This window comes from Bufo bufo, chromosome 6, assembly GCF_905171765.1.
Source record: "Bufo bufo chromosome 6, aBufBuf1.1, whole genome shotgun sequence".
Taxonomy (NCBI): domain Eukaryota; kingdom Metazoa; phylum Chordata; class Amphibia; order Anura; family Bufonidae; genus Bufo; species Bufo bufo.
The window spans coordinates 338685184-338706721 of NC_053394.1; the positions used below are offsets into that span (position 1 = coordinate 338685184).

Sequence of the window (21538 nt, forward strand, 5' to 3'; positions counted from 1 at the left end):
CGACTCCACCGGATCCAGTAATTACAGTAGTCTGTTCCTCTGCCAGTGTAAGATTGCGAAACAGCTCTTATTGCATGAACACTGTTATTTTGCTGTTTGGCCATAAGAGGCCACTGTTTCCCCACACAGCTAAACAGACTGCTCAGGAGGTGGAGCTGTGTGTCTAGAGGAAGGAAGCTGGCGTCCATCTTAGTTGCAGACTGGAAAAGTGTGTGAGAGAAGAAATCCATTAACATCCAAGCGTGGAATCACCCTTTTGTCACCAGGACTGCAGTCAAGTGAAGCTGATTGTGTCAAGGACCCGGATCCCGTTCAGGAGAAGGAGTACAGCTGCCAGGATCGCTAATGAGAACTGAAGAGCAAAGCAACGGACCCTGCGGTACCGCATGTGTGTTGGATCAGTGTTTGTTCAGTTCGCAGTCATCAGTGGAGATAGAGCAGACCCGGGTCGGTGAGACAGAGTGTGCACGCACCTCAATATAAGATTGGCGCCTAAATACAGTGGTCACTCAAGTTACAATATTAATTGGTTCCAGGATGACCATTGTATGTTGAAGCCATTGTAAGTTGAGTAATTCATTCCAAAGCCCAAAAATGTCATCCAAGATAAGAGAAAATGAAGATTTAAGAAAAATAAGCAGATAACTAAGACAGATAAAACATGTCCTTACATATAACAGTCAGGAATAGCTGCTAACTAGCAACTAATACAACTATTTTACCAGAGAAGTGACCTTGATTGGTAGGATCTGAGTCAGAGGCATTGTTTGTTGAGTCTGGTTTCAACTTACGATGGGTCAGAAAAGACCATTGTATGTTAAAAATATTGTATCCTGAGGCCATTGTATCTTGAGGGATCACTGTACTAGAGACTGAGATCAAACCTATTGGTTTAGTTAGTGTTGAGAGTGGCAGACTATCAAGAATTTCTGCTTGTTTATCACAAGGACTTATCAGTTAAAGTTCTGGTTCACTCCGGAGACTTCACCATAATCTCTAGTTACCCCAGCGTGTTTATCGGGAGTGATATATATATTAGGCACGTGCCACATTACAGTTTGGGAAAAGGTGAGGGGATAGTCAGGTAAGATTGTAAGCTGCTGTGTCGCACCGCGGGCTAGCCTGTATCTCACACACACACGATTGTTCCTGTTCTTCAGGGTAATAGCAGGTATGGCGAGACAGAGTTAGTTACGGCTATTATCGTAGGGCGTCGTGCTGTGCGACACAGGGGTCTCAGCCTTCGGGCTGAGTGTATGTAATCTGATTTTATGTTCACTGCATTTGGGAGTGTGTTTGATATCCCGTAACAGTAAAACAAAGTCTGTTCCACAAGAGCTGGTGTCAGAGTCGTTTTCCTTATTCGTGACTTCGCTGTACCCTGGGGAGCCCATCCGAGTACACGGCTTACACCAGAACAGTGAACGAAGCCTTATTATTGTGCAGCGTACTCAAGTTGTGTGCAATAGGTGTTTCTGGGTGATGTAGTGCAATATACACTAACCTGGTACAGCTGACTCTCTGCAAGGGCAGGTATAGGTAGAAATAGTTCGTGACGCCAGTGCCAAGTAAACGGTGGCACGCCGTTTGCGGATGCAGGAATAAATTGAGGAAACGTAGTCTTAAAACAGAACTCCAACTTTAGTAGTTTTGCAAGCAGAGACAATATAGGAAATGCAGTTCCTAAGCATACAGTCGATTTTGCAATTCGGTCGATGCAGGCAATTCAGTTATAGCAGGGTAATTACAGAGTGTTGAACACAGGACTTGCAGCACAGGAGCTTGCACTCTAATTCTGTCTGATCCTGGAATACAGCAATTCTTCACCAAGGCCCATTAACCTAGTTCTGGCTTTATATCCTTGGCTATAGCTTTATAAGTACCTCCTCTGTCTTTCTGAGTACCTCTTGCTTTCCTGATCTTTGCCTCTGTCTCTCTCAGCTTCTGAAAGGTTCCTCAGGTTCTTAGTCTAAGGTATTCCTGCTTCTGCATAGGGGAATTCAGGAGGGAATCTTCTCCTGAACAACAGGCTTCAGGCCTGGACTTGTCTCGGACATTGTCTAATCTCCAACTGTAGATTACAGATACTAGACTCCGTCTGCCTTGCACTTCCCTGTCTGGCCTTATATAAACTAGGGCTCCCTAGCTCCCTCTAGCGACTAGAAGCTGGAATGACACCCCTGCAGGCCTGTACATGCAAGTTTCACAGCAACAGGGAAACACATAGCATTGCATTACATGACATTTTATAAAACTGACATATACCAACTTCCCCATAATTAGGAGGGACGACAGCACACCAAGTGACACTTTGGTAGTGACGGGTATTACAGTTCCCGTACACTACAATTGTATTTTTAAGGCAATGCTCCATGGAAAAAGGTATGCAAACTATCTCATACCAGCCACACCAGAGATACCCACTGCTGTTTACAGATGGGTGTCTGTGGTGTTATTCATCCTGGAAAAGAAGAAGCCGGACTGAGGGCGCAGCATAGGGGGAGGCGAACATGACAGGGGGTGGTTTAAGGAGACCCCTCCCTGGTCATGGTTAGGGATTGGTGGGTTTGATTTAGTGGGAGGGGGACAAAGGGGTTAAAAGGGGATGCGAGGCAGGAGATAGGGGCCATTTTGTGTGTTCTGACCGCCATCCAGACGCACAATGGAGGTGATTATATCACAGCTTCGTGCAGCGGCGGCTGAGAAGGGAGAGGACTGGCTGCAGGGTCGGATCCAGGAGCTGCTGCGGGGGGTGGCAGAGGCTCCCGCTTTGCCTCTGCCTCAGACGTCCCAGCCGCGGCGGTCCGTACCGCCGGCGCGCCTTAGTCCGGAGATGGCGCCCCCTAGGGCTCAGCGCCGAAAAAGGAGCCCCTCAAGGGACCTGCCTGTGCCTCCCCGGAGGCCCAGGCGTGGGAGGAATCCTGGTCAGCGGCGGAGCTCGGCTGCAGGCTGTGCCAGGCCTGCCCGGCGTGATGGACGGCGTTTGGAGGCGGGACCCGGTTCGGCAGGCCCAGTCCATGGATCGATGACTGGGGCCTCTCAGCGTGGGAGAGGTGGGCAGCATGGCGGAGCTGCTGCAGGCCAGGAGGCAGGAGGCAGCAGGCTCCCGGCGGTGATGTCCAGCAGAAGGGAGGGGGAGGGGCCGGCCCTCCTTGAAGAAATTGCCAGTAGCAGTGGATCCTCGGCTAGTGGAGGGGTGCGACGCTTGGAAGAAGATGCCCCTGGAGGATCAGCGCAGAGATCGGCTCATCCGGATGCAGGACCTGCGGCTGGTGGGGTCACAGCACCCACGCAGCCAGGTGAGACACCTTGGGGACCGTTAGTACAGTTGGGGGCTAGTTTGGCTGGGGCTGGGGGTGGGGGAGCCCACCTTGATTTGAGCAGAGGTTTAGGTCAGTTGCTGGGGGGTTTGGCGGGGCTGGCGGCTAGCTGGGGGGCTGGGGGCCTGTCACCGTTGCCAGTTTGGGGGGCGTCGGGGGGTCCCTGTGGGGTACAGAGTGGTTGTGGTACGGTTTCGGACGTGCGGGCTTCTAGTGTGTCAGTGCAGACGCAGGCCGGTGGAGTGGGGGAGGGGGGTAAGTCGCGGTTAGATGACCGGGCAAAGGGTGAGGTTTATGTTTGCTTTGAGGGGCCGCTGGGGGCCCATTTGAAGCAGGAGGTGAGGGATCGGATCTGGAAGGGGGAGTATGTGGATATTTTTTCGCTGCTCCCTCTTGAGAAGTTTAACCTGGATAGGGTGAGGAAGGATGAGGGGAAAAGAGAGGAGGAAAAGAAGCCGAGGCATAGGTTAATACCGCGCACGTTTGCAAACTGGTTGCAGGCGTTCGCGATCCTGGCTAGTGTTATAGGGGAAAAGGAGCCGGAATGTTGTTCCGCTCTTTTTTGTTATCTGGACGCGATAGGGGAGGTCTATCGGGTGTATGGGGGGCTGGCTTGGCTGCGCTACGATGAGCAGTTTCGGCAGCGGAAGGCGGTGCGGCAGGGTATCCGGTGGGACCACAAAGATATCGCGTTGTGGTTAAAGGTTACGGCGCCGGTAAGGGGGGGTCAGTCCTTTCGAGGGGAGGTGGGGGGAGGAGGCCAGTCAGGTTTTGCGTCAGCATCCGCGAAAGGGCTGTGCTTCCTGTTTAATGAGGGGGGATGCAAGTTCGGGGCAAAGTGCAAGTATAAGCACGAGTGCTCAACTTGCGGGGGGGGCGCATGGTGCGGCGAGGTGCTTTAAAGGGGGGAAGCATAGGGGAGGGGATAATTCTGGAAAAGGGGGAGACGCCGGTGCGGCTAGCAAGGATGGTTCCGTACCTCGATAGGTACCCGGATAGGGGAGCGGCGGATTTGTTAAAAAATGGGTTTGCGTTTGGCTTTCGGATTCCGTTTGTTCCGTCCGATGCTGTTTTGGTTAGGAAGAACTTGCGGTCGGCTATGGAGCACCCGGAGGTAGTCACGGAAAAACTGGAAAAAGAGGTTAGGTTGGGTAGGATGGCTGGCCCCTTTTTGGAGCCTCCTTTAGCGGCGCTGCGTTTGTCGCCCTTGGGGGTGGTTCCAAAGAAGGAGGTTAATAAATTCAGGCTGATTCACCATCTGTCCTTCCCTAAGGGAACGTCGGTCAATGATGGTATCGACCCGGCGATGTGTTCCGTGGTCTATACTTCATTTGATGCGGCAGTGGCATTGGTGAAGGGGTATGGGCAGGGAGCCTTGATGGCAAAGACCGACATTGAGGCGGCATTTAGGCTGTTGCCAGTACATCCAGATAGCCTGCATCTGTTGGGGTGTTTTTGGAACGGGGGTTTTTTCATGGACCGTTGTTTGCCAATGGGGTGCTCCTTATCGTGTGCTTACTTTGAGGCGTTTAGTTCTTTTTTAGAGTGGGCAGTTCAGGACGCGTCAGGGTGCGAGTCGGTCATCCATTATCTGGAGGATTTCCTGTGTGTGGGTCCGTCCCAGTCCCGGGTGTGTTCAGTTTTGTTGAACACGTTGTTTGCGTTGTTTCAGGCGTTTGGGGTTCCGTTGGCGGGGGAGAAAACGGTGGGCCCGGTTACGGAATTGAGCTTCCTAGGGATTGTAATAGACTCTGGGAGGATGGAGTGCAGGTTGCCGTTGGATAAGGTGGAGGACCTTAGACAAGAAGTGGCGAGGGCGGGGAGATTGTCAAAAATCAAATTGAGGGATTTGCAGTCTCTTCTGGGGAAGCTCAATTTTGCATGCCGGGTAATGCCGATGGGGAGGATTTTCTGTAGGAGGCTGGTGGGGGCCACGGGGGGGGTTCAGGCTGCTCATAATTTTGTTCGGTTGGGTCGGGAGTTGAAGGCTGATCTGAGGGTTTGGGGTATGTTTTTGGAGCAGTATAATGGGCGTTCTTTGTTCATGGTGGAGGTTAGTTCGGTTGATTTTGATTTGTTTTCGGATGCGGCGGGGGGGTTGTGGTTTTGGGGTCTATTTGGGGGGCCAGTGGTGCGCGGGTAGGTGGCCGGACAGTTGGGTTAGTAGGGGATGGGTGCGCAACCTAGCGTTATTGGAGCTGTTTCCGATTGTCATTGCGGTGTTGTTGTGGGGGGACCTTTTTCGTAATAGGACGGTTCGGTTCCACTGCGACAATTTGGGGGTAGTACAAGCAATTAACAGTTTGTCGGCTTCTTCACCATTGGTTGTGAGGCTGCTACAGAAGTTGGTGCTGGAATGCCTGGTACTTAATGCGTGGGTCGTGGCGGTGCATGTGCCCGGTGTGGATAACTGTATTGCTGATGCCCTCTCTCGTTCGCAGTGGGACCGTTTCCGCCAGCTGGCTCCTGGAGCAGCGGACGTGGGCCTGGAGTGTCCGGCGGGGATTTGGGAAATCCTGGAACCGCGGTGATGGGTTTGATTCGGTCATCCTTGGCTCCTGAGACGTGGGATAAGTATGCTGGAGCTTGGCGGGGGTGGGAAGAGTGGAAAGTGAGGTTTGGTGTGGGGGAGCGGGAGGATTTTGAGATCCCCCTGTTGTTGTTTATTGGGCATTGTAGGGAGGAAGGATGGTCCGTCACCAGGATGAATAGTTGGATCGCGGGGGTGGCTTTTGGGTTTCGCTTGCGGGGTATGGTCGACATTACTAAGGCTTTTTTGGTGAGGAGGGCATTAAAGGGGTGGCGTAGGGATGGTACGGGGAAGGATTCTCGCCGCCCAGTTTCATTTTTGATGTTGCTGCAGTTAGGTAGGACGTTGGCGGATGTGTGCACATCGCCATGGGAGGTGCGTTTGTTTCACTTAGCGTTTTCATTGGCATTTTTCGGGACATTGAGAGTGGGGAAGCTGGTCTGCCCGGCAACAGATAGGTTGGGGGGCCTGTTGTGTGACGATGTGGATGTTTTTCTGGACCGGATGGAGATAGTTTTGCGGCGATCCAAGACAGATGTGGAGGGAAGAGGCAGGCGGCTGGTGTTTAGTGTCCCGGATTGTGAAATGTGTCCTGTTCGCTGTTGGCGGGATTACGGTTGTAAAAGGGATAGGGTGGCTACCCCCCTGTTGGTGCATGCGGATGGGGATTTTTTGTCTAGGTTCCAGTTCACGGCAGTTTTCAGACGGTGCTTGGTTCAGTTGGGTCTGGGGGATGCGGGATATGCTAGTCATTCTTTTCGGATAGGTGTGGCGACAGAGGCTGCCAGATGGGGTTTGGGAGAGGAGGTCATCAAGAAGATCGGGAGATGGGAGTCAGTGCGGTTTAGGTCCTATGTGCGCCTGGAGGGGCTTGGGGGTGGTGACTTGTCGTGAAGGGAGTTTTGTTTAGGATGTGGGGTGTTGGCCAATCGATTTTGGTTCTGTTATGTTTTTTCGTTTCTTTGCAGGTTCCGGTCCGGCGTTGGTTTGGGTGCTAGGGCACTCCTACGTTTTCTGGGGAGCTCTCCGGGCGGCAGTTCGGCCTGATGGCCAGCAGCTCGGTTTGGCGCGGGATGTGGCAGTGGTAAGGTGGATAGGCAGGCGGGGCATGATGTGGAAGGGTATGTTGCCGGAATTCCACCAGTTTGTAAAGCAGGATAGGGCTCCGGATGTGCTTGTATTGCATGTGGGGGGCAATGATCTGTGTGCGTGTCCTTCACGGGAGTTGGTGAGGGATGTTAAATTTGACCTGCTGAGATTGTGGTCCCTTTACCCGGGCATGGTGACGGTCTGGTCAGACATGGTGCCACAGACGGTTTGGAGGGGGGCTCGCTCAGTGGAGGGTGTGAACAGGGCGAGGGTGAAGGCAAACAGGGCAATAGGTAGGTTTATGGCTCGGAATGGGGCATTGGCAGTCAGGCATCGAGAGCTGGAGAAGGGTGTTGGTGGCTATTGGCGCAGTGATTGGGTTCACCTGAATGCGCTAGGTATAGACATGTGGTGTTTGGTTTTGCAGGAAGGCATCGAGGTTGCAGTGCGGGTGTGGAGGGACGCCAAGGCTTAAGAGGTCAAGCCTAGGCTTTTGTGGCGGTGGGAGGTCCTTGGAGTCGGTGGGTTTATCAGAGGACGAGGATGGGAGGGCCCCACGGTGGGGGCTGGACTCCCATGGTTGCTTGGCGGCTGTGGCGGGATTGTTGGGGTGTGTCAACCGTGGTGCTTCCGAGCTAAGGTGCAACGGCTGGAGGTAAGGTTGGCCACCCCGGCATGGTTTCCAAGGTTTCCGGGCTTCAAGGACCTCACCCTGGGTTAGGTTAATGTGGGGACAATTATATATGTATGTTTGTTTAATAAAAGGCTGCTGTGGCCAATTTATCCATCCAGGTGTCAGTGTTTTTATTTGAAGGGAAGAAGGTTGGAGGAGAAGTAGAGGAGGGATGGTGTGGAGGGCAGCCTGAAGAAGGGGTCGAGTGTAAGTAACCAGTACCCTGTCATGAAGAAGCCGGACTGAGGGCGTAGCATAGGGGGAGGCGAACATGACAGGGGGTGGTTTAAGGAGACAAAGGGGTTAAAAGGGGATGCAAGGCAGGAGATAGGGGCCATTTTGTGTGTTCTGACCCCCGCCCACCCACCCCTGTGTTTTTTTGGGGGGGGAGAGGGGCTGGGCCCCCTTGGGAAATAGCTGTCGGTATGGGTTTTGGGTTGTGTGCTGTCTGCATAATGAGGGTTCTATAAAAAAAAAAAAAAAAAAAAAGGATAAAGAAAGGAAGAAGTAAAGGCGAAGAATGAAGAAGGAAGGTTATTGTCGCGGCGGCTTAGATTGGCGGTGGGAGGTCCTTGGAGTGTGGAGGGCAGCCTGAAGAAGGGGTCGAGTGTAAGTAACCAGTACCCTGTCATGTATGAATGAATTGGCCTTCACTGTTGTATCGCTACACCATCTGCAACCCTCCACACTCACTGCAAAAATAACAGTGTATGTAGGAATACACCTTAGTGACAAGAGGAATTGTAAAGCTCAGTCGTCAACTTATTTGAACTCCAAGGGGAATAACAGAGCAATTGCACAACGCACAGAAGCAAGGATGCTCCAGAAATGTTATTTTATGGGGAATGTAAATATCTACTTAGACATGTCAGAAGAGCTGGCTTTAAGTATCCTTGGCGCTCCCTAAATCTATTGTCATTTTTAGAGAGGAGCAAATGTTCAAAAACTTCCTGCAAATTCAGTGAACCTCGAACCAAGAGATTCCACCATCTTGACTGTTTAATTATAGAATGGGAGGCAAGAGTTAATGTTCTGCTTTCTATCAGACAGCGGGAGTCCTTACACAATGCCAGCAGCGGGTGATGGAAGGGGAGGGGTGTGCCTGTCCTGACGTGCTGGCACCGACTTCCCTGGCTGCTAGGTGTGCAGATCTGTGTCAGACACCGCTCAGATCGCAGTCTGGTTGGACAAGGCACCCAAACACTAATTATGCAGTATACTTTTACTGAATTATTACTTAACACTCAAGCTGTGAGCATTCATTTCTGCAAATAATATGTCTCTAAATTACACGCTGTATAATACTTTATACCCTGCATAAACGGGATGCTGTAAACGCATGAACGCAGAACATTTTGCAGAAATTTGGTTTAATTATTATGGAACGTTCAAACTCATGTTCTGCGGAGTATTAGGAAAACGTGACATTACTGAACCAGTCATTCTGTAAGGGCTCATGCACACGAAATGCGGTCCACAATGCATGGGCAAAGTTTTTGTGCTCACTGTCTGTGGACGCGGACCCATTCACTTGAATGGGGTCTGCGATCTGCATCCGATGGTCCGCTCAGCAAAAAAGTGCACTACTTTTTTGCAGTGGGGAGGCACAGACAGAAAACCCACGGAAGCACTCCACTGTATCATAGGGATTGCGGACCCATTCAAAATTTTCATTTTTTGATGGCCTATGTCATGTGGGCCTATGTCACCCCCGCCGATTAGCTGTTTGAAGAGAAGGCAGAGCTTATACAAGCACTGCCTTCTCTTCACTGTTTACCTGCTCGCGGCAGTAATTGCAGTGGTGAGCAGGTGTAATTATAAGTATGGCTTCCCCATTAATTTCTATGGGATGGCTCTGTAGTATTCACTTGAACAGACTGAACCATCACATAGAAGTGAATGGGGATGCCATACTTGTAATTACACCTTCTCACCCCTGCAATTGCTGCAGCGAGCAGGTACACAGAGCAGAGAAGGCAGAGCTCGTATAAGCTCTGCCTTCTCTTCAAACAGCTGATCTGGGGGGTCCTAGGTGTTGCTCCCCCCCCCCTGCCAATCTGATATTGATTACCTATACTGAGGAATAGCGGACAGCCCCTTTAAGGGTGTGTTTAGAGTCTGCAGATTTGATGGACAAGTTGCTGTGACTTCCATTCATCTGCACACATTGCAAAAACAAACCTCTTCAAATGCATGGAATGTATTTTTTGTTGTTGTTGCAGAACTATCTGCAACAAGTCTGCCCATACTTTTAGCCCTACTTTAGCAAGACTTGCACCTCTAGGTATGTACAGGCGTAATCAATTTGCGTATGACAATTTGGTTCACTGATGTACAGACTTTACACTTTGGAAAAGAGCTCCAAAAACCATGCATGGCGACTATTGTTTCCATAGGGACATCATATATTCATCCCTGGAGCCCTTAGGTAAATCCCTTACTTGGATTACGTCCAATTCACAATAATAATAAATAAAAAAAGTTAAAACTGAGTGATCATGAGAAACTTATTAAAGACGTTCTCCATGTTCTGAGACACAAAGCATTTTATGACTCAGAGGACTCTTCTTCAGGCCCATGTAGCTTTTTTATCGGTTCTCTTCCTCGCTTCATTTTGAATTCTTGTAGTACGGCCATCTTTTTTTTTACACATTGGAATATTTAGATTACTGACAGAGAGAACGTGGTGCCTGGCAGTCTGCTCTACAATGTCTCTCACTCTGAGGGCCACTATTGCCATACTATCTACATACCATTGTACTGTCTCTTAAAAGTACCTCCAATTACTATGTTGCAGTGTGTATGAGGGCTGACTTTCTGTAGTGGTAAGAATTCATGGAGAGGGCATGTTGGGTCTTATACTTTCTTTAATAATGCACCCATCCAGGAAGCTTTCAAGGAGATAAATTGCTTTCTCAGTGAGTCATCCTTGTTTTAATCATATTTTTTCCTTAGATTCCAGGTTTGGTGATTAAGGCAGAAAGGGTCATGTCCCAGAATTTTCCAAAATAACAACCTTAAAGGGATTTTCCAGGAATATTGATATTTAAGCAAGTGCCCACAGCCTTCCCCCGGAATAGAGGATTCATACTTACCTGCTGCCTAATAGCCACAGTACCTCATTTCCAGATGTACCTTTCTTTCTGCGATTCTTGCTTTCTATCTTCAGAAAATCCACTTTGTTCGGTATGCAAATCAGCAAGGTGCCCAGAGGGGCGTTATTTTCTCTTGAAGGAGCCATGGCACGCCTCCATCTAGTGCCCAAGCTAGCCCCCATGCAGAGCCCAAGCACACATCCTCCTCACTCAGATATGACATCCCCGCTGCACCGTGTCCGCCCACCCCGCCACTCACTCAAAATCACTCAAAATCACACCATAACCCCGCCCACCATCTCCTTGCATGGCGCATGCCCAGTTCCATAGTTGAGGCAGATGCCCTCAGTTGAGACAAGGAGTGCAGGTGCAGGCAGTGTTCGCCACTGCATATGCGCGAGATTTGGAAGAGATAATGCAATGATATGGTGGGCGGGGTTATGGTGTGATTCTGACAGAGCGTTGGGGTGAGCGGATACGGTTCAACAGGGGCGTCTCTAAGTATCTAAGTGAGGAGGAGGCGTGCTTGGGGTCTGCATGAGGGCGTGCTTGGGCACTAGATGGAGGTGTTCCTGAGTTCCTTCTAGAGAAAATAATGCCCCTCTGGGCACCTTACTGACTGATTTGCATAATTAACAAAGTGGATTTTCCGAAAATAGAAAACAAGCATCGCAGAGAGAAAGGTGCATCTGGAAATGAGGTACTATGTACTAATAAGGCAACGTTTTTACATGAATAGCGACGATCCAGGTGACAGATTTCCTTTAATGCTTTGTAAATGCTGTTAAGAACAGGTCAGGCAGGATGGCCGCCCCATAATCATGTTCAGAAAATAGAATACAAAAATCTACAATCCGAAAATAAAAACAGATTAGATATAAGGACATGTGCTACTGTCTGGTTTTAACTGGCAGATAAAAATTTTGGTGAGACATTTCCTTTAAGGAACAGATATTTCTTGAAGAAAATTATATAGTGCCGTTCACTTGTTCCATTACTCACTCATGTAGTGACGAAGTCTGGGCAACCTGACCTGAATCAATGACCTGAACTACGCTGAACTGCCCAGAAACCAATAAGCCAGTTGTGTACCCAGAAGGAATCACTCATCTCTCTCCAACCTGCTGTCTGGACTGCAGATGTTGTGCTGTAAGGTCTCCGATCAACAGCTGTGTCCTTGAGAGTCAGTTCTACAAGAACCTTTCTCTCAGGCAAATCTGGCATTCATCTTGGGCACCTCTGAGCAAATGTATAGATCAAGTGCCCAAAGGCAGCCAAAGTGACAGTAGTCTGCCACCACATCGCCTCGCAGGAGGGAGCCTCACGTAATGGCTAGACCCTGAGGTGCTGGGACAACCAACTAAGGCTGGTTTCTCCAGAACATAAGGTGGCTGCCATACACTTTAGTGAAATCTGTTTCCTCTACTTCTTCACCATATGGCTTTTCTGTGTAACCCCTTCAGTAAACCCCGCTACCATTTCAGAAAACCATTGTGCTTTCAAGTTGAAGAACAATAAGAACCTTCTGATATAAGTATTTGTGGTGCCATTTTTATTGATTTTTATTTTGTATTTCCTGGTTATGTAAAAATGTAAGACATTTTAGTAAATTGTATTGCAGTTAACATTGTTAAAGTTCTATTTTTCTCCCTTGCATTGTGGTCTCTTGGTAGCTGATTGATCAGTCGTTCTTGTTTTTGAGTGGAGGTTCCCTTTTGTGGCTATTCGTTTACTTCTCCTTTGGCTTGGTCATTTATAGAATAATAAAAATAAGCAAAAATATTGTTAATTATAATAAAAGGAATGCATATACCATGGCTGACGAGTATGCAAAATTTAGAGTTCACAGTGAGTTTTTCTATGCTGAAAGAAACAACTCAGAATCTGCTTAATTTTTTTTGTTTTTGTTTTTGATGTGGTTTTTGATCTTTGTAATCTCAATGGGAACTTTGGATGTGGATTTGGCACAGAATCCTCACCAAAAATGAACATGTCACTTCTTTTTATAAAAACTGTGAGTGAAAAAAATGCAACGTGTAAATTACAACATGGTTTTTCTATTTAAATCAGTAGGAGGTGTACTGCAAGCATTTTACCCTGATATTTTAGAGTCCGAATCCATGCCAAAATCCACTATGTGAACTTATCCTTAACCTAATCAATTGCTGAAATCTTTCAGAAAGTCATGGGTTATTTCATACTGCTTTGACCTTGAAAACGGCGAAAACTGTTATTGTGCCCTCTCCAGATTAGCTTGCCTATACTGTATCTCAACAGCTTGCAGCAAATTTTAGTTGTGAATATAGATATTGTGTACCTTGTGAGAGCACACATGGACAAAGCCAGTAGACTAGGCTGAAGCTCCAACTAGATAGTCCTCTTATATAGTAGATTCAGCCAAAACAAACCGTATTGTAAGGAATAGTGTTTGGCCATCTGATGGTGGTGCATGTAGGAGTCCTATAAATAGTCAAAAAAGGAAGGAGTACATGGTCCATATGCCTAATTCTCAGGAACACTGTGCAGTGTTTTTTTTTCAAAGATGAACATGAGGTTCTTCAGATATACAGTATTTTAATCAAATTATATTGTATAAGTGCTTTGTCCACTACATGGTGACTTTATTTGAGTGGATCTGTACTAACAACCGCAGAAACACATGTTATCAACACTACTACAGTACTTCAATTCATGTAGACTCACATACTGGATTTTTTCTATTTTTCAGTGAGCAATTTTGCGCCATTACTCATGACCGATAGATGAAACATCTTCATTCTTTTTATTTGTTCATAGAAAACGTAACTGTGTGCAAATTAGCTCATACCAGCCAAACAAGAGGCACTCATCTGTAGTGTTGAGCACGAATATTTGAATAGCAAACTTTTATCGCGAATATCGCCACTTCGATAATTCGCGAATATTTTGAATATAGTGCTATATATTCGTTATATCGAATATTCTGCATTTGTTTTCATCTGAATACATGATTCCTCTCTGCTTCTTGCTTGTGGGCCAATGAGAAGGAAGCAATGTCAAGTTCACAACAATACTTAGTGCACCAATCAGTAATCTGTAATCTGTAGTCATTCAGACCTGCTAAAATGGGAAGTTGAACGTAGTGCGATTAAATATTCTAATCACTGCCGATTAGCGAAATTGCGAATATATTGGAGCACTTGACTCTATCTGCATATAAAGCTATTCTAATGTTCTGCGTGTGTCAACCATTTTTTCCAGTCTCAGGAAACTTATACCAGCTTAAAAAAATGTAGCCAAAGTGACCCACGCCTGTATTTGGCGTTACAAATTCGCATTATGCTATTTTTACATTGCCGATTTATCACATTCAATAAAATAATCTCGAATTCTCGAAATTTGCGATTATATGACGAATATTCTACAAAATATTCATGAAATTTCGCGAATTTGAATATAGCCCCTGACGCTCATCACTACTCATCTGTAGACAGCACCTTTTTGGGCTTCTTACCCCTCATTACTACAGAGTAGCCTACTGGGGTGGTTACAGTTTCTCATTGAAAAGACCAAGTGATGCATGGAGATTTATGCCCGAAACAGTGCTGTCTACAGATAGGTTTCTGTGGTCCGATTGATATTAGCTAGTTTTAATACTCTTTACCATGAAGCATTGCCTGAACAACAGGTTTACATAAACGTCTATGTCTCCTTAATGAGAAACAGCATCTCCCCCCAGAAACAACTTATGGGCAGATAATTGGGGACTAACGTTCCTATAAACGCTCATTCCTGATAATCTGCCTGGCTAAAGGTGCAGCTGATCACCCGTATATTATCGCCTCTGGCCAGCATATTATGCTGTCTAATCAACACTGTGCTGCCTAGACACAATGCAGCTGTATGAGGACAAGCGATTGCTCGTTCTTATACTGTGGAGGTGATCGCTGCATGGAAATCTGAATGAGTAGCCAGTTGTCAAGAAGGAACATTTCCTTCCCGATAATCAGCTGTTCCTCAGGCCATGTAAAGCCGCCATAACTGTGAAGAAGTTAATCAACTGGCTCAGGGATGGCCAACCTGCGGCTCTCCAGCTGTTGCAAAACGACAACTCCTAGCATGCCCAGACTGCCTACAGCTATCAGCATGGCATGGGCATGGTGGGAATTGTAGTTTTACAACAGCTGGAGAGCCGCAGTTTGGCCATACCTGGACTGGCTACATGCTGTAAGACGTTTTGTAATAATGCAGTGTAATACTTGTGGACATACCGTATGCATTGATGAAGATCCTACTGTGGTATTTACGTTAAAATGACCATTGCATAGAAAAGGGGTTTTATATGAAACAGTCAGTGACCAGAAAAGAGAGGGACAATAGATGACTAGTAATAACTCCTGCTTTGACCAGTATCGTTCCATACAAAGCTTGATAGATCATCTCCGTAAAAAGCTGTATTCTACTAAGGTTTATGTGTAATGGTCCTCTTGGGAAAGAAAGATGAGTAATAACAGTCTGTAATTTGATGATTGTCTCCTCCATATATACAGGAATCGAAACCATTCCCATGAAGACTTGGAGAAAACATGACATGCTTCATTGGAACCACACAGTATTGTACAGGTCATAGGGTATTGATTGTCTTACAAGATTAATGTCACAGTTTTGGTACAGGTAACCAGAAAATTAAAGGGCAAGTCCAAATAAAATGGAATTTTGTCATTTACACTCTTAAACAAAGCATTGGTTGCACGCAAGTGGCCAGGAGGAAAATTTGAATCCATATGAACAGACATAGGGATGAGTGAATCAGTTCTAACAGATCAATTTGCCTCATTAGCAGGAGCTCTTCATCTGTGAGGGGCTGGTCCCACAGGTGAAGAACCCTGTTGTCTGACAGTGCCTTGACATCTCACTCGGCCCTGACAATCTGATGTCTGCGCCGTTGTTCCAAGTAGCGGTGCAGGCTCCACAGCTCAGATTTGGCTTCAGGAGCAGCGACTGCACTTGAAGTTGAAAGTTGAATTTCAGCTTTGTCAATCAAGCGTCAAGTGGGACCTTCTTCACTGGTGAAGAGCGCCTGCTAATGAGACGAATCTTTAATCAGAACTATAACTTAAAGCTTCTGGTCCTGTACTTACCACATGCCATTTGTAATACTGATGTATTTTTAACCTGAACCCAGTAAGGCACCAGGGTACCTCTGGGTGTGATTCCTGTCTGTGCACTCCCTATGGCTATACTGCTACATGCAACTTTCATGATTGGCATTTGTAAATGAAAATTAGTTAGTTTAAAAGTCCCTATGCCAAAATTCGGTAATAACGATCTCCATTGGTAAGATGCATTTTTAAAATAAATTTGGCCCTCACTATTGTATTTCTTCGACTTTATCAGAATCTTGTCGGAGACAAAGATCAACCTTATATGTGTTGTAAATTGTAATAAGAACTCAATAGCTCAAAATCCTAAAGGAGTTGTCCCACAAAAATATTCTACAGTTGTCAAACCAGCATCTGGATCTGATTTGTTTGTAATTGCATATACTTAAAGGGGTTCTCCAGGAATTAAGAAAAGGAAAATATGTAAATATTACTTTATTATAAATAAATTCCCAAATACCATTAATGACTCGTTTTCTCTGGGGAGCAATCATTAGGAGAAATAAAATGGCCGCTGTCCTACTAGTACACACAAAACCTGTCCTAATCACACAGGAGGACAAGTTACTTCAGAGTACTGAGGTAAAGAGATACCTCATCCTCCTCTCTGCTCTGCTTGTCAGGGATTATGGTCCTGAATAGAGTTGAGCGGACACCTGGATGTTCGGGTTCGGCAGGTTCGGCCGAACTTGAAAAAAAAGTTCGGGTTCGGGACCCGAACTTTTGGCCACTAAAATGGCTCTAAAATAGCCCTGGAAAGAGCTAGAGGGCTGCAAAAGGCAGCACAATGTGCTTAAGAGCATGGCAAATGCTCTGCAAACAAATGTGGATAGGGAAATGAATTAAAAAAACATAAAAGACCTTAAAAAAAAAAAATTAGGAATGATGTAGGAGGAAGAGGTTGAGGAGGCGGTTAATGGGTGGATGTGGCGGTGTAGGCTCACGTGGCGGTCTAGGTGGAAGCGGCGGCGAAGGAGGAATAGGTAGCCAACACAGATGTGTGTTATTTTGCAATTTTACATAGGGGTATCCCCCAAAATATTGGGACATATAAAAAAAAAAGGAATAAGTGCACTTGAGTACAAGGATGGATGGTTGAGGCTGTTAGAACTGTCTATTCTGCACAAGGTACGGACAAGTCCTGTGGGATCCAGGCCTGGTTCATTTTAATGAACGTGAGCTTGTCCACGTTGGCTGTGGACAGGCGCCTGCGTCTGTCTGTAATGACGCCTCCTGCCGTGCTAAATACACGTTCAGAGAGTACACTGGCTGCAGGGCAGGCCAGCACCTCCAAGGCATACAGGGCAAGCTCTGGCCATGTGGACAATTTGGAGACCCAGAAGTTGAATGGGGCAGAACCATCAGTCAGTACATGTAGGCGTGTGCACAGGTACTGTTCCACCATGTTGTTCAAATGCTGCCTCCTGCTAACACGCTCCATATCAGCAGTTGGGGCCGGTTGTTGCGGCGAGGTGACAAAGCTTTTCCACATGTCGGCCATGCTAACCCTGCCTTCTGAGGTGCGGCGCTGACACAGCTGAGTTGGCGACCTCATCCTCCTCCCCTGCCTTCACCTTGTGCTTCCACTTGTCCCCCGATGTCAGTCGGGAATGCTCTCAGGAGCGCATCTACAAGCGTGCGCCTGTAGTCGCGCATCTTCCGATCACGCTCCAGTGAGGGAATTAAGGACGGCACATTGTCTTTGTAACGGGGATCCAGCAGGGTGGCCACCCAGTAGTCAGCACACGTTAAAATGTGGGCAACTCTGCAGTCGTTGCGCAGGCACTGCAGCATGTGTGCCAGGCTCATGTGTGCCTACATCCTATAGGACACCTCTGTATGTATCCATAGTGGGTCCTTTGTATTTAGGTGCATGCTATTTCTGATTTCCTAGCCATTTGATTCCTATCAGTTGGATTTACTACCATTGGTCTGTTTTGGCGCCTATGTATTTTGGTGTATGTGCGTTATGGCTCACGATTCACCAGATCTGGTCTGTTGTACTTTGTGTACATAACCCTACTAGGGGTGACCCTCATATGTCATACTATTCTGGTTATCCCTGAGCCTTACGCTTTGATTTTTTGGTCGTACCTACCTGTGCTTTACATTGCACAGATTTACTAGTAGTTTTCTTGGTGTTATTGGCCCTGTGCTTCTCCGTACACTGTATACCATCCTGTTGTTTTTCCATACTTTTATATTTTATAATAAATGACATTTTGATATATTATTTCCACTTGTTTGGTTTTTGCCCAGAGGTAAGGACAAGCTGTCCTCTGTGGGAGGCGTATCGTCTGCGTCCTCCGTATCCCCCCAGCCACGCACCAGTGATGGGCCCGAGCTGCGTTGGGTGCCACCCCACTGTGAACATGCTTCATCCTCATCCTCCTCCTCATCCTCCTCGTCCTCCAGTAGTGGGCCCTGGCTGGCCAAATTTGTACCTGGCCTCTGCTGTTGCAGAAAACCTCCCTCTGAATCACTTCTAAAAGACTGGCCTGAAATGACCCCTCTTCCTCCTCCTCCTCCTCCTCGTCCTGGGCCACATCCTCTTCCATCATCGCCCTAAGTGTTTTCTCAAGGAGACATAGAAGTGGTATTGTAACGCCGATAACGGCGTCATCGTCACTGGCCATGTTGGAGGAGTACTCGAAACAGTGCAACAGGGCACACAGGTCTCGCATGGAGGCCCAGTCATTGGTGGTGAAGTGGTGCTGTTCCACAGTGCGACTCACCCGTGCGTGCTGCAGCTGAAACTCCACTATGGCCTGCTGCTGCTCGCACAGTCTCTCCAGCATGTGCAAGGTGGAGTTCCACCTAGTGGACACATAGCATATGAGGCGGTCAGCGGGAAGGCCGAAGTTACGCTGTAGAGCAGACAGCCGAGCGGCGGCAGAATGAGAACGCCGGAACCGCGCACAGACGGCCCGCACTTTATGCAGCAGCTCTGACATGTCGGGGTAGTTGTGAATGAATTTATGCACCATCAAATTCAGCACATGCGCCAGGCAAGGGATGTGCGTCAAACCGGCTAGTCCCAGAGCTGTAACGAGATTTCGCCCATTATCGCACACCACCAGGCCGGGCTTGAGGCTCACTGGCAGCAACCACTCGTCGGTCTGTTGTTCTATACCCCGCCACAACTCCTGTGCGGTGTGGGGCCTGTCCCCCAAACACATCAGTTTCAAAACGGCCTGCTGACGTTTACCCCTGGCTGTGCTGAAGTTGGTGGTGAAGGTCTGTCGTTGACCAGATGAGGAGGTGGTAGAAGAGGAGGAGGAAGCCGAGTAGGAAGAGGAGGCAACAGGAGGCAAAGAATGATGCCCTGCGATCCTTGGCTGCGGAAGGACGTGCGCCAAATAGCTCTCCGCCTGGGGCCCAGCCACCACTACATTTACCCAGTGTGCAGTTAGGGAGATATAACGTCACTGGCCGTGCTTACTGGTCCACGTATCTGTGGTTAGGTGGACCTTTCCACAGATGGCGTTGCGCAGTGCACACTTGATTTTATCCGATACTTGGCTGTGCAGGGAGGGCACAGCTCTCCTGGAGAAGTAGTGGCGGCTGGGAACGACGTACTGTGGGACAGCAAGCGACATGAGCTGTTTGAAGCTGTCTGTCTCCACCAGCCTGAATGACAGCATTTCAAAGGCCAGTAGTTTAGAAATTCTGGCATTCAGGGCCAGGGATCGAGGGTGGCTAGGTGGGAATTTACGCTTTCTCTCCAAGGTTTGTGAAATGGAGAGCTGAACGCTTCCGTGTGGCATGGTGCAGATGCTTGGTGACGGAGGTGGTGGCACATCCTCTGTTTGCTGGGCGGCAGGTGCCAACGTTCCTCCAGAGCTGGAGGAAAAGGCCGAGGCAGCAGCAGAAGAGGGAGCAGGAGGGGCCTGAACCCTTTCTTGGTTTTGAAGGTGCTTACTCCACTGCAGCCTGTGTCTCGCATGTAGATGCCTGGTCATGCAGGTTGTGCTAAGGTTCAGAACATTAATGCCTCGCTTCAGGCTCTGATGGCACAGCGTGCAAACCACTCGGGTCTTGTCGTCAGCACATTGTGTGAAGAAGTGCCATGCCAGGGAACTCCTTGAAGCTGCCTTTGGTGTGCTTGGTCCCTGGTGGCGGTGGCCAGTAGCAGGCGAACTGTTTTGGCGACGGCTGCTCTACTTTTGCACCCTGCTCCCTCTTTTGCTACGCTGTTGGCTCGGTCTCACCACTGTCTCTTCCTCCAAACTCTGAAAGTCAGTGGCACGACCTTCATTCCATGTGGGGTCTAGGACCTCATCGTCCCCTGCATCGTCTTCCACCCAGTCTTCCTCCCTGACCTCCTTTTCAGTCTGCACACTGCAGAAAAACGCAGCAGTTGGCACCTGTGTTTCGTCATCATCAGAGACATGCTGAGGTGGTATTCCCATGTCCTCATCAGGAAACATAAGTGGTTGTGCGTCAGTGCATTCTATGTCTTCCACCCCTGGGGAAAGGCTAGGTGGATGCCCTTGGGAAACCCTGCCAGCAGAGTCTTCAAACAGCGTCAGAGACTGCTGCATGACTTGAGGCTCAGACAGGTTCCCCGATATGCACGGGGGTGATGTGACAGACTGATGGGCCTGGGTTTAAGGCGCCACCTGTGCGCTTTCTGCAGAAGACTGGGTGGGAGATAATGTGAACGTGCTGGATCCACTGTCGGCCACCCAATCGACTAGCGCCTGTACTTGCTCAGGCCTTACCATCCTTAGAACGGCATTAGCCCCGACCAAATATCGCTGTAGATTCTGGCGGCTACTGGGACCTGAGGTAGTAGGTTCAGTAGGACGTTTAGCTGTAGCAGAACGGCCACGTCCTCTCCCTGCACCAGAGGCTCCACCAACACCACCACCACGACCATGACCACGTCCCTTATTAGATGTTTGCCTCATAGTTAGCGTTCACCAAGCAAAGTAAAAAGTGGTTGAGTCTGTTAAAAATAATTATCCGCCAATAAAAACCCTGATGTAGGGTATTGCACAATTTTTTTTTTTTAAACTCTATATGACAGCGGTATTTGTGGCCTAAATTTCACACTAACTTATGCACCTCTAATCCCAGATGTGCAGTATATCAGAGGTATTTTTTTTAACCCCAGTAAGCAAAAGCCGTATTTGTGGCCTAAATTTCACAGTAACTTATGCACCTATAATCACAGATGTGCAGTATATAAAACACAGTGTTTTTTCCACCCCGGTATGCGAAAGCCGTATTTCTGGCCTAAAATGAACAGTCCCTAATGCACCTATAATCCTAGATGTGCACTACATGAAACAGAGTTTTTTTTTTCACCCAGTATGCCCCAGTATGCCAAAGCCGTATTTCTGGCCTAAATGTGACACTCACTTATGCAGCGATAATCCTAGATGTGCACTATATGAAACAGAGGTTTTTTTTAACCCCAGTGTCTCAAAGCTGTATTTCTGGACTTGCAGACATGCAGATATCCTGTGCTGGTGCACTATCGTTGCATAAAATGGCTGTCGATTATGTATTGACTAACTGAAGGAAAAAAGTTCGTTTTCAGTAGTAGTTGGCTCAAGACAGGCTTAAAACAATTGTGCACTGCACCCACAAAACACATTTGCTGTAGATCGCTGAGTAAAGAAGCAGTTCTTCATAAGATTGCTCCCTGATCTCTCCCTCACAGCAGCTGCAGCCTATCCTTA

The 21538-nt window shown here is 47.9% G+C and overlaps 1 long non-coding RNA gene across 1 annotated transcript; it reads left to right on the plus strand.

Moving 5' to 3' along the window:
- The first annotated feature begins 610 nt into the window (after window positions 1–610).
- Window positions 611–21295, plus strand: LOC121005447. The gene is made up of 3 exons (XR_005779948.1): window positions 611–816; window positions 16749–16760; window positions 21285–21295. It is a non-coding gene; the product is annotated as an uncharacterized LOC121005447 (long non-coding RNA).
- Window positions 21296–21538: the final 243 nt, after the last annotated feature.